Below are 15,983 nucleotides of genomic sequence, written 5' to 3' on the forward strand. Positions count from 1 at the left end.
TGACCATTTGCTCAAAGGACTGGAAGATCAGCTCACAGCTGGTGCTTGGCAATCTTTACCGCTTGGCCAAAGGAGCTTCAGCACCTTCTGTTCTTCCTCTAATTCTCACATATTGGAATTGAAAAGTCTATGTCAACAGAGGATAATAAATTTGGAACCGTTGCTGGGTTCTGCCCCTCCCCTTCATCCTGCGGATCAGTTGCAAATGAATCCTGTTTGCTGCGTTGGCCCTGAATATGTTGGTCTTGACAGTATAATCCAGAAGGGATTTTTATTTGGCTTTCTAAATGACAGGTTTTGCAGTTATTAATAGTTCTTTATATTGGCCAGTTTGGATTCCGTGGCAAAATGTTTCATTTAGCTTCAGACAAACGTTGCCTGATGCATTTACAAATATGGTCTTGCCTGGGAATATTTTGCTGCTTTCCTATTTGATTCCATTGGGTTGTTGGCACTGAGGGGAAAGCTTGACATATCCAGTATGATAAAGCAAACTTCCTTCTTCTGAACAGTAATGCTGCCTGGCACTCTAGATTTTCTACAATGTGCTGCTAGATTTGGTGTAACCATGAGCTAAACACCGATTTGACGTTTTCTGGCTTTCATATACTTCCATTTACCTCAGACTTTTGTAATGTTCTTGCTTCAGCTCCATCCATGTGATGCCTAGGCAGCCCAGCAATGCCCATGAGCTTCATGCCTGAGCGTCTTTCTGAGCACTCCACACCCCTGCATACTGCCCTGCAGCAGAAAGCTTCTTTCAGTCTGAGAGCTCCTGCTGCAGCCTGAGATGTTGTTTTTGGGCTTCTCATGTCAGTACTCTCCAGTATCTAGTTCAGTAATTTGTGCCTATGCTCACAAGAGATGGTTTGCTGACGATCGTGTTGTTCTCCTGCACGTCTGATCTTGTGCTTGTACAACGCTCAGGAATGCTTTGTTTAGGCATATTGTGTATCTGCCTGGTTATCATATCAGTTTTCACACACTGGTGCTTTCAGTTCAGGTGCAGATGCAGAAACGCTTATTTCCTACCTGGCTTTTACTGTGCCTGCATGTGGATTTATGAGCCACCCTTCATATTGGCCACCATCCAAGGCAGTCACTTCTGGCTCAGCAAATACTGGCCTTCATTACATTTCCGACCTGCAGGCTCGATTGTTTCCGTCATGTTAGACATAAGCCCTTTGACCACATTCTGTCTCAGAGCAGCTGTACCAGGTGCACAACCAGCTCCCTGCTCCCTGTGTGGCAGCAATGTTGCTGCTTCAGCTGGAAGCTTGGGGCTGCAGCTTGGTACCCACCGACACTGTTCTGCCCTGTTGGCAAATGCCATTACCCACAATTTCAAACCTGCAAACTAGACCTGCAGACTGGTTGTTTTGAATAATTTAGCCTGCTAACAATTCAGGTTCTGATGTGCTTGTTCCAAGCAGGTGTAAATCTGTGTCCCCTCCAGCACACTCCTGCAACTGAGGTCCAGGAACAATTCCTTCCTCCCATCTCTTAAGCAAATTTTTGAGCTCTCAACAGAGCTCTATCATCTGCTCCAGTAGGTGCCTGTTCTCAGAAAAGCATCAGGTAGACCATACTTCAAGTGAGTGGAAGTATCTGATGCTTTCCACTGCCTTCGTGTGCTCTCAGAGGAGGAGAGGCAATGCATTTTCGTGGGTTTCATCACTCCCTGAGAATACCTGAGACCCCTACACTGTCAGTGAAGGGACAGACATGCTTCTGTTTGGTAGATGAGAATAACCTCTGTAGGATTTGAAAAAAAAAAAAAAAAAACACTTCTCTTGTCACTGACTATAAAGTTTCCTTTATAGGCAATATATGGCATTATATTAGGTGGACTGGATCACTCTTACCCTCCTTTATTCCTTCTTTCTGTTTGTCCCTTCCCTCCCTCTCTTTACTTCCTCCCTAGGCCAAGTGCCAAAAATGCTAGCGAGGCAGGATCTCAGCTATCAGCTTAAATTGTCAAACTGGCTTCCACCTCTTTCATTTCAGAGAGCACTGTAATTGAAACTCCTCTTATTTTAGGTGGTGGTAGTATTTTAAACTCAGAACTATGTAAAGAACTGGAGATAATGCTAAACTGCTTAGCTGCGAAGGGGTGGCTACAGACCAAGTGAGGAAATGTTTGCATAAATCCTATGTAGGCAGATTCTCACCTAGAAAAAGCCTGCGTTTCTGCCAAAATATTCAGAATCTCTCTGGCATCCACCGCAAGACAATTGTCAGGCTTGATTGGTCCGGCAGGGAAAGGCTTTTGCTTTGATTTCTGTGTGTTTGGTGCCAGCATATTTCCCTGACAAGTGATGTGAGAGGTGACTGGAAGAGTTCGTTGACTGTGGAGATGCCGATGCAGGGAACCTCTTTCCTTCTTCCGCAGAGGTGAGTGCAAACCTGCAGTTGCTCCTGAGGAGGATGTGTTGCCGGTGTGCTTAGTTTTTAAACAGTCCCTAGGTTGCATGGGCTGATGCTCTTCAAGCATTGCAGGCGGAAGGATGGGTGAGTCCAGGCTTCACTTTGCAGCCTGAGATAAGAAACCTGGGAGGTATCCTGGTGGGGGACGCTCAGCTGAAATCTGCTTTGCACCACATTTTTTTTCTTTTTATTTATTTATTTTTCATTATTATTCATAAGGCTAAAAATCAGGGACTTCATGGACAAAGGAGTCCCAAAATACTGTTTAATGCTTTGGTAACTAAGTGATAAGTAAAAATTTAAACATTTACTAAACCAGAGAAACTTGATTAAGTTGCTGATTGCTTCTGTTGTGCCTATTCTGTCAGGCATTAGGGGGCAATAGCGGGAGAGGAAAGTATATATAGGTTATGCCAATTCTACATGGAGCTGGCTGGGCTTCTTAGTGGCTTATTTCCAGACACTTGAAAGTTCGAGTGACAGGACTGGAGTGGGAGGCTTGTTTGGTTTTCTTGTGAAGGTGGCAAATTATAAAGAGAGTAGCATTCCAGTGAGGTGTGCCTCAGCCTTTAAAATGCTTTCATTTATCAGTTGTTATCAGCTAATCAAGAATAATCATGAGCAGGGAGCCTAAGGATGAGGTTAAAAGAGACTGGGCACAAAGGTGGGACTGTATTGCCTCAGGTAGCCTCAGCAATGCTTTGCAGTCTGAGGTATTGGCAACGGGAGCAATGAGATGCAGCTTTATCCAGCAAGGCTAGGAGAGGTGTTTTACAAGGGCTGACTGTAGGGTTGCTGACCTTAACAAAGAAAGATTTCTTATACTATGTGCGAATGAATTTTTAATGGGAAAAAAAATGAAATGTGTTATATTTTGATTTGTTGATGGAAAAATGCTGCACAGCATGTCTCATAAGCAATATAGCACGTGTCACTAAACACCAGGGATGAGAGGTAAAACAGAATATCCTTTGGGAGATGGAACGTACTGGGACAACTGAGCATCTGCACTGCAAGCCTCTTGCACAGAATCAGTATTCATTGGTTCATTCTGCTTCAGTTTGAAAACATTTTCTCAACATTCACATTTTACATAGAACTGGTACTTAAATTTCTCAGCAGTCTCCTTAGCTGATCTGCTTTCCATCTGAAAATTTCTATTTAAACTTTGTTGTATCCTCCCAAAAACATAGGATGTCTTGGTCAAACCTGTTCTGACACAAATCTCCCTTCCCAAGTGATACTGGATATCTGTTTGGCATTGCAGATCTAAGAATGTAATACAGAGTTATTTTTCCATTTAAACATGAATTCAATTGCCAAGGCCAGCATCTTCACTACCCCACTTAAGCATGTATGCATGCTAAATCCATTATTCATACTGTCTGTATGTCATCAGCAGAAATTTGCCTACGTGCTCCTTCAGAAATGGGCTGCCACTGCATAGCCTCACCTAACCAGCCGTGGGTACGTATATGCAGCACAGCTCTAAATGAAATGAAAGAGCTTGTTTTTATTTTCAGATAATACCATGTTACGATTGTGAGTCTGAAAGTATTAAAAGTTGACTTGTGAGGTGATATGTTTTTATCACTTGCTGTTTGGGAGCCAAGTCTTAGCTGTCTGTTTAAGACAGAACAAGCCACTAATGATGTCCCCATAAAGTAACAGAAAGAAGTAATAAGTGTTTCTTCTAGGCGGCTACTCATTTAAAAACTAGAAAAGCTTCTTCCAAAACAGGAAAGCATATATGTAATGTGTGGACCTAGCCCTAGCAAATGTTCTCACAGGACCTGTGTCTCGTCTGCAAAGTGTTTCCTACCTGAGGGAGCAGTGGTCCTGTAACTGAGGGTTGCGCACACAAGTAAAGTGTTGTATAATATCCATTTGTCTCGTCTATTCAAAAGACAGACAACAACAACAAGTTATTTTCATAGAAGAAGGCTCTTCTAAAAAACAGGCGAACAATAGTATGATATCTGGTAACACTGTTCAGGCTGAAAGGTCAGCAAAAAATAAATAAAAAGGCTTTTGAAGTTTCTGATCAGGCACAGGCTTTTGCAGACACCGTCAGACTTTTTATTTCACTTGTCTTCCCGGGTGAGACAGTCACTCAAAAATGGGATCAATGACTCTGATCAATACCTCGCCCAATATTGTGAAAGGTCATATATCATTGTCTCCTAGCGCTAGCGTAATTTGCAAACAGACGTTAGTCTTATTGGAGCAGTGCCCAGAGGATTCGAGCAGGATGCTCAAACGCCATTCTGCTAGGCAGGCACAAAACAAAATAGTCCATGCTTATCTCTGAAAGAGGAAGGAGCTGTGACAGCAGTAAAATGCAGGCACTGAGGGCTTGGGAGGGAAGAGGTAAGTGAAAATAATGGCAGAGGAATGGCAGAGCAAGGCAGTGCCTTGGAGCCACTGTTCTGTAAGGCTGAGGAAAGTCTGTAAGGGGCAGCTCATTAGGAGACTGTAACTGTCGCCAGCACCTAAAGCAATAAGTAGATTTTTGAGAAGAGCTGGTGCCTGCATATTTCTGAAAATCTCCTCATAGGCTCACTGTGGGAGCCACAAGTTTCTGAGTGCTACTGAAAACTTGGCATTTGCTTAGCAGTTGGCATGGAAGCTAAACCTATCCAAAAGTCTGTGTTTCAGTGTGCCTGCTTGCAGCGTGAGTCAGTGTGCACTCCTCCTCTGTGCCCATTACCAGGCACTGTTGTGTCCTAGATGTGGGAATTACTGATCTCATCAAAGGTTAATCGTGAAATAAATAATTTCATTTGTAAAGTACCCCCAGCTGAGAAGCTGTTAATCACATACCAGGCAAGCTTGCCAGTTTGCATTTCTGAAGATGCAAGGAAATAATGTTACGGGCTGGTATTTGTTTTATACCACTGTATAATGAGAGTGGGAGTCTTGCTATTTTATGTAGTGTCCTGATATGAAATGTAGCAGTGGCTGCATTTTTGTACTTTTTTTTTTTTTTCTGTAAAACAGCATAGATTTATTGTATTTCATATATAGAGAAAGCTCTGATCTTTGATTAGATTATTAGATTAACTCATGCTTAAAAGGAAAAACAAAACATTTACTTGCAAGTAAAGATAAAAATATAGTGAAATTGAGCTTTACAGACTGTGTTGTATTTCAGGGGCTGTGAAATCAGACAGTTTCCTTAAAAGGAAACACTGCATCCTAAATATTTGATTAATAATTATAATTGCTTTAAGTATACCATAACCGTGTTATATTTGTTGTTTTGCTTTATGAACCCATTTAATTTTTCAATTCTCTACTGGCAAATGTTGCCTTCGGTGAAGTCAACATGAGAATAACATCAGGGAGGAATCTAAGATAACACAATCCCTTTCATTGAGTGCCATGAAAAGTTTATTAGCTGTCTCAGCCACTGTGTGCAAGTACATTCATCTGACTGTCACTGGGATGTAGATACACAACAGGACAGATAATGAAACTGTTTGGTTTGCCTTGTTTCCAAATTCCGGGGAAACACTTCTCTAAAACTGGAGAAGTCGTGCACCTTCTGTGATAGTACATGATCTAAATTCAGGACCTACAGTTTTGAATTATTGACCATTCTGAATATTAAGTTATATCTCATAATTATACACGTGACTGATTTCCTTCAATTACGGTGACTGGCTTTCAAAGTAACACTAACTCCTCCACACAGATTGCAAGAATTATATCTTTCTTTACATTCATTGCAGATATAGAACCATGATGTATAAAATAAAAATATGAATATAAAGAAGTACGAATAAAAATATGAATATAAAGAAGTATTTAATTCTTATGAAATAAAGAAGTATGGTGGCAAATCCACCAGCTGAATCCTTGGCTCACCAGTATGACTATATTCTAAAAATAATATAAGGTGAGATGGACTTCTTTGTACTTGAAAGGTACAAATAAAAATAAACTTAAAAGAAAGCTGATATGGGAAACAGCTTGTTCAAGTTGAGTATTGTACCATTAAATTTATCCAAATAACCCTAATTCAAATCTTATTAATATTTTTGAGATCGAGAACCTTGACATGACTAATTTTTATGCAGTACAAATTTGACATTAAGAGACATTCTAAGAAAAAGGTTTATTAATTATACTGGACTAGATTGTGATTCTGGTATTCACATGGAGTATCCCTTCCTACATGAAAATACATTGGACTCACGCTGTTATTTGAAGAGCACAGTACTTAATGCAATTACAGCCCACCTGACTGACAATGTGGAGATCTTGACACACCTGAGGGTGAAACTCTACCAGGTTTGTTATTCCAGAGAAACTCTTCATTGTTGATGCACTGATGGCGAAGGTGTTATTACCACATAAACACACAAACTAGACCTTGACAATATTCATAGAATATTTATCTGGCAGAGTAGAAGAAAATTGTCAGTAACTGTTGTGACTAAATGCTTAATTATTTCCTAAGTGAGCTGACCTCATCTTATACCAAATGGTTCATATTTCTGTGTAACACCTAAGAGGTCTCGAAATCCCAAACTGTCCTCTAAAATACAAGTTCTTCACAATGCAGCTATTACTAAAGCCTTTAGCAAAGATTTTGCTTTCAGAATAAACCTATGGAAGCCTGAATCTACATCCTAGTCCTACTCCAAAAATTTGTGTACCATAAATCCAAATTCCATAAGCAAATTTGCCACAAATATATCATATATCTCTTGAGAGAATTTTTCACCATTGCACCAACATGTTGTCTGTGTGGATTTTGTTTGAGGAGGTTAGAGGTAGCAACTTCTTATTTAATAATGAAAAATTTATTGTAACGTTAACTACAAAGAGCCCCCTCCTACTCCATAACCATTAAAATGCAGAACGTCACCTATTCAATAATGCAGAATTGTTGCATATTAAAAATTTAAATCTGTAAATATTAATAAAGCACAGGTCGGTCCTTTAACCAACAGAGGTAGTTGTACACACAGCTATCATTGTAAGTCTTCAGGGTCATGCATTTGTTATGGTATGGAGCAAAACAAGTATGATAAAAAGTAGCCATCTGATAAAGTAAATTTTGATTCTTTTTTTCAGATGAGTGACGAGGACAAGAAATGTTGGATTAACTCAGGGGTCTGTGGCTGTCCTTTGGTAAGGACACATTCCTATTTCAATCTATCAAGCCAATGTGTTGGAGTCAGCTTTGCAAGGGCATGGCATGAAGACGCTTATAAAAGTGACTGCAGCCAGAATTACCTTTGCCAGCCTCACTCCTTTACATCACTTTGACAGAGTCAAGAGGCCAGAAACATAATATTGTTTTTCACTTCCTTGGTCTGGAAATGCCCGGCTAGCCTATGCCAAATGTATCCACTATGACCAAAGAAGTGATTGCCATGCAGGAGATGAGAAGGAAACTCCTGGGTTATTGCAGTCCGGGTGTTCACCATGCCCAGGAAGGGGGAATCTGAGCAGGCTTTGAGAGCCATTCAAGTGATCCCGTCAGCAAAAAGCAAACCTGAAGCACTGGAAGGCTGCAGCTAGCTCCTCAGCAGTGATTCCTTTAAGTTGTGTCAGCAGTTTCTGGATGCAGGTAGCATCAGCCTTATTTCTGACAAAGAAAAAAGCAGACTCATGGCAGCAGAGGTAAGAGGCTCTTTGCAGTCTGAACTAAATCCACATCCCTTGAGCACTCAGCCAGAGTAGTTGGTTACTACATCCATGAGTGGTGACCTATGTGAAAGACATGCACGTGACTCAACAACGGAAAGGAGCTTGGACAGTCTGTGCAGCATAGGTCTGCCAGGGCTGTGTTGAGGGAAACCTTTCCTTCACTCAGTGGTCTCCCAGTCAGACACACTGGGGAACCACTGGAACATGACCATCCTGTTGTATAGTCTTATCTGAGTTAGCCCTGCTGATGGCGGATTAACCACAGCTTACAAACACCAAATAATACTGCACATAGAGGTGGAAACAGATGTCTGCAACATAAAGCAGAAGGGTAAGTAGTGGACATCTGGCTCTCCTCTCCAGCTCCATGTGACAGCTCTGCTACCACATCATGCAGGGAGGATGCAGCACGTCTTCTTCATCTGCCTGGGTCTTATGGTTGAAAATGAGGCAGCAGCTGCTGCTTTAGGCAGTATTTTACCCCCTTTGTAGAATTGGTTATGCTCATTTAGAAGAAATATCTATTGAGAATGGGCCAGGGGATAGAGCAGGATGTATCACTTTCATGGTGACAGGTGGGAATTTATGGGCAAGGCTACTTATCCATGTTGTGAAGGACAGGGAACACTGAGAAGACCTGGGAGGAGGAGGAAGGACACCAGCCCTATGATATCCCTGTTTGGGAAGCGTACAAGGATGACAGAGACCTCCTGTAGAGACATCTCTGGGCTCAGCATCACTCAGGTTCAGAGGACCTAAGACATAGCCTCTCTGGGCCCTCTGAGAAATGCAGTAGCCAGAATCACTTCATACATATTCAGCAACTTTAATCGTGCTGACACTGTTTTGTAGTACACTTGATAGCTCACATGGGGCCTTCAAATCTCCAGGCTTTGAGAAGAACTCTCAAATGTTTGCCCTGACAGAATTTGCTGAACTGGCTTGAAACAAATCTGGCCCATTTAGCACATTTAGGAATAACTTTGAAGCAGCTGCATGGGTTTTTCTCACTGATATTTTCCTGGTTCCTATCTTCGTTTTAATCTGTCTGTCTTGTTCCTTATCTGTGCCTATAGCTGGTATATTTTAGAGTCATCTTCTCCACATCTACTGAAAGCTTAAACTTCATTGGAAAAATAGGAGAAGGGAAATGGGTAAGAGAAAAGTTCTTTCCTTTCTTTCTTTTTATTTATTTATTTTATTATTTATTCTTACAAGTTCTAAAGCTGGTTCATGAAGAGTTAGAGAGAAACTAGACCATCCAGGAAAAAAGAGCAAAACAGTGGAATATCCTCAGGGAATCACCAGACTTTCCTCAGCTAGCTATACAGGTAAGCAGTAAATCATGTTGAAAATTAATAATTAGATGCATTCGCAGCTGTTTTTGCAAAACTGTTATTCCAAAGTGCGGAGCCCCTATGTCATCCATCCATGTGCTTAAAACACGATTATATGTATATATATATATATATATATATGTTAGGGCTTAATTTCAGTTTAGACTAATGAAAGTCATAAATAGTTTCACAAGTCCAGTGGAATGAGAAAATGATAAACTTGATGGAAACAACATTCATTTAACATGATGTTTTGAAATTAGAAACATTGCTTTGAAATTGAATGGTTGTTAGGCAATCTAGGCCTGTTTAGCAATGTTGTATTTAGTCATCTGACTTTGAAAGTAAAAAGCAATTTCATAGCCATGTGTTTGTCCTAAACTTCTTTGCCAGTGTTTCTAACGAGTCTTGATATGCTACCTTGTGTAATGCTCCCTTCTTTTAATGGTGTGACAACTCTGCAAAAGATTGATGGCTGCTATTACCAGTGGAGAGCATATAGGTCTCATCTCAAGCTGTATATCTGACTGTGCTTCAGAATAGAAGCCACAGCCAATGCCAGATCTCTGATCTCCTGAAATTTTGTCCTTCTTAGGATGACCATTTTTATCCCATTGTAATATTTATCTCATTTGTGATTATAATTTGCTGAACTCTTCAACTCTGTTATAAGTGAGACCATACAAATTTCTTGGTCTATCAGAAATATTTTATTAATTAAGTAAGCAGGCACAAGCAAAACAGCGCTGGGCGGCTGGGGAGTCTCCGCTCCACCACAGCACGCAACTTTCCCTTTTCAGTGTCGCCGTTTTATAGCATCCAAGTTTCGGTTTGTCAGGACTTGTTGGACCTTCTGAAGCTGCGCAGTTCGTTGTTGGGGGTCGTTGTTTTTCTTTCAATGATCATGCGTTGTGCTCGTGTTCAAGGGGGAGGGTAGTGAAGCGGGAAACAGTATTTCACAGAGTCTTTGTTTTACCAAGGATGTTTATCCAACACCCCCTCCCCACTATCTACTTGCTTAGTCTTCCCCCTTAACAAGGTCGTAAATTGCAAAACCTTATCTTCTCAGCAGATCCTCTGAATTCCTTTTAAAGACAATTAACAAACACCCGCTAATTTATCACAAACTCTAAAGCCAAATGTGGTGCATCAGTTGATCTAACTTGGACCTTGCCAGGAGGAGGAAGTCAGGATGTAGAATCAGTTAATTATTTTCCAGTATGAAGTTAAGTAGTCTGAGGTTAGAGAGAAAAAGATCAGCAAAGCAATTCTAATTGATTTGATGCGGACAAGTCAACAGTATTCACTTGTGATCAGCACCTATACAATAAAGAAAATTGAAACAGCAGGAAACCCCATTCTTTTGTATGTTTTACTAGCCCCTGGGTACAATCCCATGGTTTCTGCATGAATTTTCAGTTCTATTCCACTTCACTAATCATTTTCTCTTGCACAGCTCTGTCCAGCTTCATACAGTTATGATTCTATGAATCTCACATAACTGCACATGATTAACACCAGTGCCATTTTTTATTCTTTGTCATCGTTTTAATTTACTGCATGACTTTTTGTTCTTTGATCCACTAATTGGATCCTTTCTTCATTCTCAATTTAGAATCTGATCTTTTAGGAACATTGAACTTGGCTACTCCTTGTGCCCAGTTCTTTGCCCTCTCTTTTTTTTTATTATTTGTTTCCTTCCTTCTCCTGCTTGTGGGAATAGAAATGTTGTTTTTGCAGTGTTACATTGTTTAGAAGGAAGGAATGTGGTATTGAGATATGCTTACAGTGATAAGAAAGCTCAGCAGGTGACCTCGTAAAATGCAGACAACCAGACTCCTTAGAGCAATCAGGTGAAAATCACTATGTTAAGTCAAGCCAGATAAGGGGAGAAAACATTACCACCTCAAAAACAGGCCGGCAACTGAAGGCCAGGCATTGTCTGTGAAGCATCAGATAGATTGTGAACCTGGATTACCCACTCCAGTGGGGAAACAGGGGAGGGTCCTGTCATCAAAAAGTATATAAACTGTGTTTTGGAACTAGTAGGCGCGCTCTCCTGCTTGTGGGGCGCCCGCCATTGCAATCGCGAATAAATTACTGCTTCACTGAGATCCTTGCCTGAGCCTAAGTTATTGGCTACGGAGTGTTTCTCACATGCTCATGGCACATTCTGTTTTTTACAGATGAAGAAGTTTGACACATGTCTATTTTTAGGCAATTGCCATTAATAAATTAAACCTTATCCATGTACATTCACAGATTATTATTAATAAATTAAACCTTATCTGTTTACCCTCACAGAAGGAGTGTGGGCTGGGAAGCTAGGAAGATGTGGCTTTCCATGCATGGTGCCACTTGATGTGTCAGTGCCAGAGATTCTCTCATCTCCAGAAAGCCGACAGGTATGGTTAGTGTTGTTTCTTCTATTTGGGAATCCAAATTCCCCACTAGGAAAACTACTGAGATTACTCCAGGGCAAAATGTGACCTAGTGTCTGTGTGATATTTTGTAAGTGTATATTTTTGCATCCTCCCTTAGTATATTTCCTTTCAGAAGAATAAAGGGCATCTAACAAATACCAGACTGTCATCCTATCAGTGCTACTTCATGGTTTATGTGCTGCAAATATAAAATTTGTGATAGATCTGAGGAATTTTATTTTTTTGACCCTTATGGGGTCTCTGCTTAATTGAGCTATTTTGTCTTTTAGCTAAAGACAAAGGAGTTTCTTAGAGTTGTCCACACCAAAATACAGCCTAACACAAACATGAACATTTAGTAGAAATATCAGCTCAGTCCCAAAATCTATATCGTCTCATTAGCTAAGGGCCACATGTTGTATTAACATTTCTGTGTGGCTTTTGCTTCTGAGCTGGCATGGCCTCTCAAACCTGCCCTCTCCTCCAGAGCTGGGCATGGTTAAACCATGCTTTGGTTTAACAAACTCCAGTTGTGTTTCCCCCTTGAAAGTAAAATCCTCATTAAAAAGACTGGATTTACAGTGACAAAAAGATGCAAAATGAACACACATTTTTATATCGGGTTATAAACACTGAGACATTCTCTCTGGGAGAAGACAAGAGAAGAATGCATTTACATACGTGTCCTAGATATTGAAGGATAAATGCTGAAACTTTTGCATTTGAACATGTATCACAGCAACAAAGTAGAGACTGTGTGGGAAACATCAGTAGGTTTACTGTATAATAGCTTTTATTTAAATTTATCGACAGTCTTCCATAGCATTCACAGTGAATTAAAGGATTCCATTTAAATGCTTTTTACAATTTACAGTATTTACTGTAAGCACTGAAAGTTGACTGGGAACTATTAACACCTATTTATCACAGTGTTATGTGCAGCAGTCTTCAGACTTGCAATATACATGATGCTTTTGGAAGTGTTTTGCAGAGACGAAAATCTGCTCTGTGTTTCAGCATTAACAAAGGACACAAGGAAGGCAGAGTTGCTATAGTACCTATATACATGGCAGTTCCTCAAGCCATATTCAGAGTCAACTCAAACAAGAGAGGGAGTTGAATTCTTCTCTTTGCTGTTTACCATGAACAGAAGAGTCAATTGTGTAAGATGCAGCTACTTAAGCACAATAAGAGAGGATGGCTGAGAGGTGCCCAGAAATGGAATTTGGTCAACACAGCCTTCATTACTGGTGATAATACATGAGAAGAAAAGAAAGAATCCAGGTTGCCACCCATCTATAAAAGATTTTATAATGCTCAAATATAAAGCCCTTAGAAAATGCTCTGAACAATTTTGGCATTAGAAAAAGTACCATGGAGCCAACAAGAAAAAAAAAAAAAAGACATCACAGAAGAAAAAATAATGCAAAGCTTCATAATATAAATTGCTCCTTCTCTTAAATATCTGAAAGTAATATTCCAGACATACATATGTAATGTCTAGGAGAGATGTGACTTTTCCAGAAAATATGCAGATCCTCAAGTTCTTCATTCTTTTTTAATACCTTGGACAGAGACAAAGTAATATTACACTTCAGTAAGCCAAATGTTACGATTTTCTAATATCATATACAATACAGTATTTGAGTTTTTCTAAATAATATAAGCTCACAAATTAGAGAAGCTGTAACTATTAGATGGTGGATTTGTTAAGCGAGTGTATGATCTTGCAACAATGCCAATGATCTTCAAGCAAATAATCTGGAAGACAACAGATCTGCAAAGAGGTGTCCATGGCATATATTTTTTGCGTGTGCATATGTGCACATGTGTTGTGGCTTAACCCAGTGGGCAGCTAAGAACCACACAGCCATTTGCTCACTCATCCACAGTGTGGGGGGAAAAAAAAAAAAAAAAAGCTAAAAATTACAGATTGAGATAAAGACAGTTTAATAGGACAGAGAAGGAAGGAAAATTAATTATATACAAAACAAATGATGCACAGTGTGATTACTCACTACCCGTTGACCAATACACAGCCCACTGGCCCAACAGCCCCCCCCAGCCAATTCCCCCAGGTCTTATTGTTCAGCACGACACCACCAGGTGTGGGCCATCCCTTTGGCCAGCCTGGGCCAGCTGCCCTGGCTGTGTCCCCTCCCAGCTCCTGGTGCACCCCCAGCCTCCTCCCTGGCAGGGCAGCACGAGGAGCAGGAAAGGCCTTGGCTCTGTGTAAGCGCTGCTCTGCAACAACTAAATACATTAGTGTGTTATCAAGACTATTTTTCTCCTAAGTCCAAAACACAGCGACATACCAGCCACTATGAAGAAAGTTGTCTCAGCCAAAACCAGGATAACATGAATGTACTCTTACATACATCATTTCTTCAAGAGATAAATTAGGTTTGTTTATTATTATTATTATTATTATTATTATTATTATTATTATTATTTTGTTTATTTGTTTATTTAGTTATTTATTTTCAGATGCAGTATTTCAGATTGTCTGATGAATGATACAAGATTTCTCCCATTATAGAAATCTCCTATGCTCCTGCTCCCATGAGGAAATCCAGACTCTGGTCCACAGTTGGAAGGAACAACTGCACTGACTTTTAGAACTCTTTGGGTCATACTTTTACTAAGCCAGGCACTGACTGATTTTGAATTTGGCTGGAATATAGTTTGATATTTAGCTGTATGAGACTAGCATAAAATTGTGCTTCCTGGGTTTCCTGTAAAACACACATTCAACAGGCTAGGAAAGTATACTTTAACCTGATGCAAAACTGTCTTCATTGCCCAGTATTTCTTTCAGCTATATTACATCAGTCGCAATATGATAACTATTAGTGTGATCTGACATAATCTGTGATAGTATTTTAACTGTCCTCTTTTCTGTGTCTTGCCATGGACAAATTTAATAAATAATTGTATGTTAGATTTTATGCCTTCTGTTCATGTAATTCTGTGACTCTGGTTCAGCCCCAAAGCCCCAAATACACCTAAAATTAAGTCTTTGTGTTTTATCATAGATTGAAATGTCACTGTGAACAGTTCTGCCATTGTCTCAATTAGATCTAATAAGTGTATTCCTGTTGGCCAATTAAATAATTCTGTTTTATGAGAGATTGCATTAATAACAATTGGTATACATTAATTCAATTTTTAGGAAGGTGTTATCATGAATAAAACTCATCAGGAACATATCTCCCTGCTGTTGTTTTCAGTCTTCTATCATTTAAATGACTTATTATCTCAAAATTCAGAACAAAAGGACTTGACTGAAGCCCTTTTAAGTTGATCGAAAGTCAAACAAATTTCAAAATGCTTAGAACTAGCCTTGCTAGTTACTGCTATCTTTCTATCATAGATTAATAGAAAATCAGAGCAGGAAAGTCCTTTACAGGGTCATTTAGTTATTTAACCAGAAACAGGAGCTGTCAGTAGGTTCAGTGACTGCATAATTCCTGGTGATGAAAATTTACTTATTCTGAATGTTTTAGTTCTTTCTTATTCTGTAAAAGTACGTCTTTTCCCATTGATCTTTTTTTTTTTTTTTTTCTCTTTCCCGGCCTGCACTGAGGATACAATTTATTTCAGGATGCCATCTTTTCCTGTCAAAATGACTTTATTTCAGCCAATTGTAATCCTTCAGCTCAGAGTCACAGCAGAGCTCTGCTCCTCAGAGGACCCCTATACCACCCAGTTGAACCCATCCTGTGAATGGCCCCTTTTGCTCATACCTATCTCCATGTGAGGAGCCCTTCCACTTAACAGACGTACCAATGACAAAAAAATGAAACTACGTGGACAGTTAAAAGAATATCTGGTTTGAGTGTTTACTGTTTCCTCTTGCTTTTTCTGTGTAATTTGTTCAGAGAACAAAACAAGTTTTATTTTTAGTTGCTTAAACTACCCTGGAGTTTAAACATTCTGTAAAGTGGATTGGCCTCAAAGTGTACGGTGTCATTCATTTATCTCCATCTTGGCATTCCACTGACATAAGTTTACTGTCCTCTCAAGTGTCATTGCTAGCTCTCTGCAAGAGTTTTGCTAAGCTTGCATAAGTACTCTACTTATTTTGTTGCTATTCCTTGCTCCAGAGTGCACTTTTCATGCCATAGCTACT

The 15,983-nt window shown here is 39.8% G+C and overlaps 1 long non-coding RNA gene across 12 annotated transcripts in view; it reads left to right on the forward strand.

Moving 5' to 3' along the window:
- LOC310896124 overlaps positions 1-15,983 on the forward strand; it is a 59,342-nt gene that overhangs the window by 16,734 nt on the left and 26,625 nt on the right. Inside the window, exons 1-6 of one of the 12 annotated variants that reach the window (XR_014581192.1) lie at positions 318-2,394; positions 3,827-3,894; positions 7,513-7,569; positions 9,310-9,422; positions 11,733-11,833; positions 14,391-15,983. The exon at positions 14,391-15,983 is cut by the window's right edge and continues 3,115 nt beyond it. This is a non-coding gene — a long non-coding RNA (uncharacterized lncRNA). The other 11 variants (XR_014581193.1, XR_014581194.1, XR_014581195.1 and 8 more) reach the window with 11 other exon arrangements.

This window comes from Anser anser (assembly GCF_964211835.1).
Source record: "Anser anser genome assembly, chromosome: 3".
Taxonomy (NCBI): Eukaryota; Metazoa; Chordata; class Aves; order Anseriformes; family Anatidae; genus Anser; species Anser anser.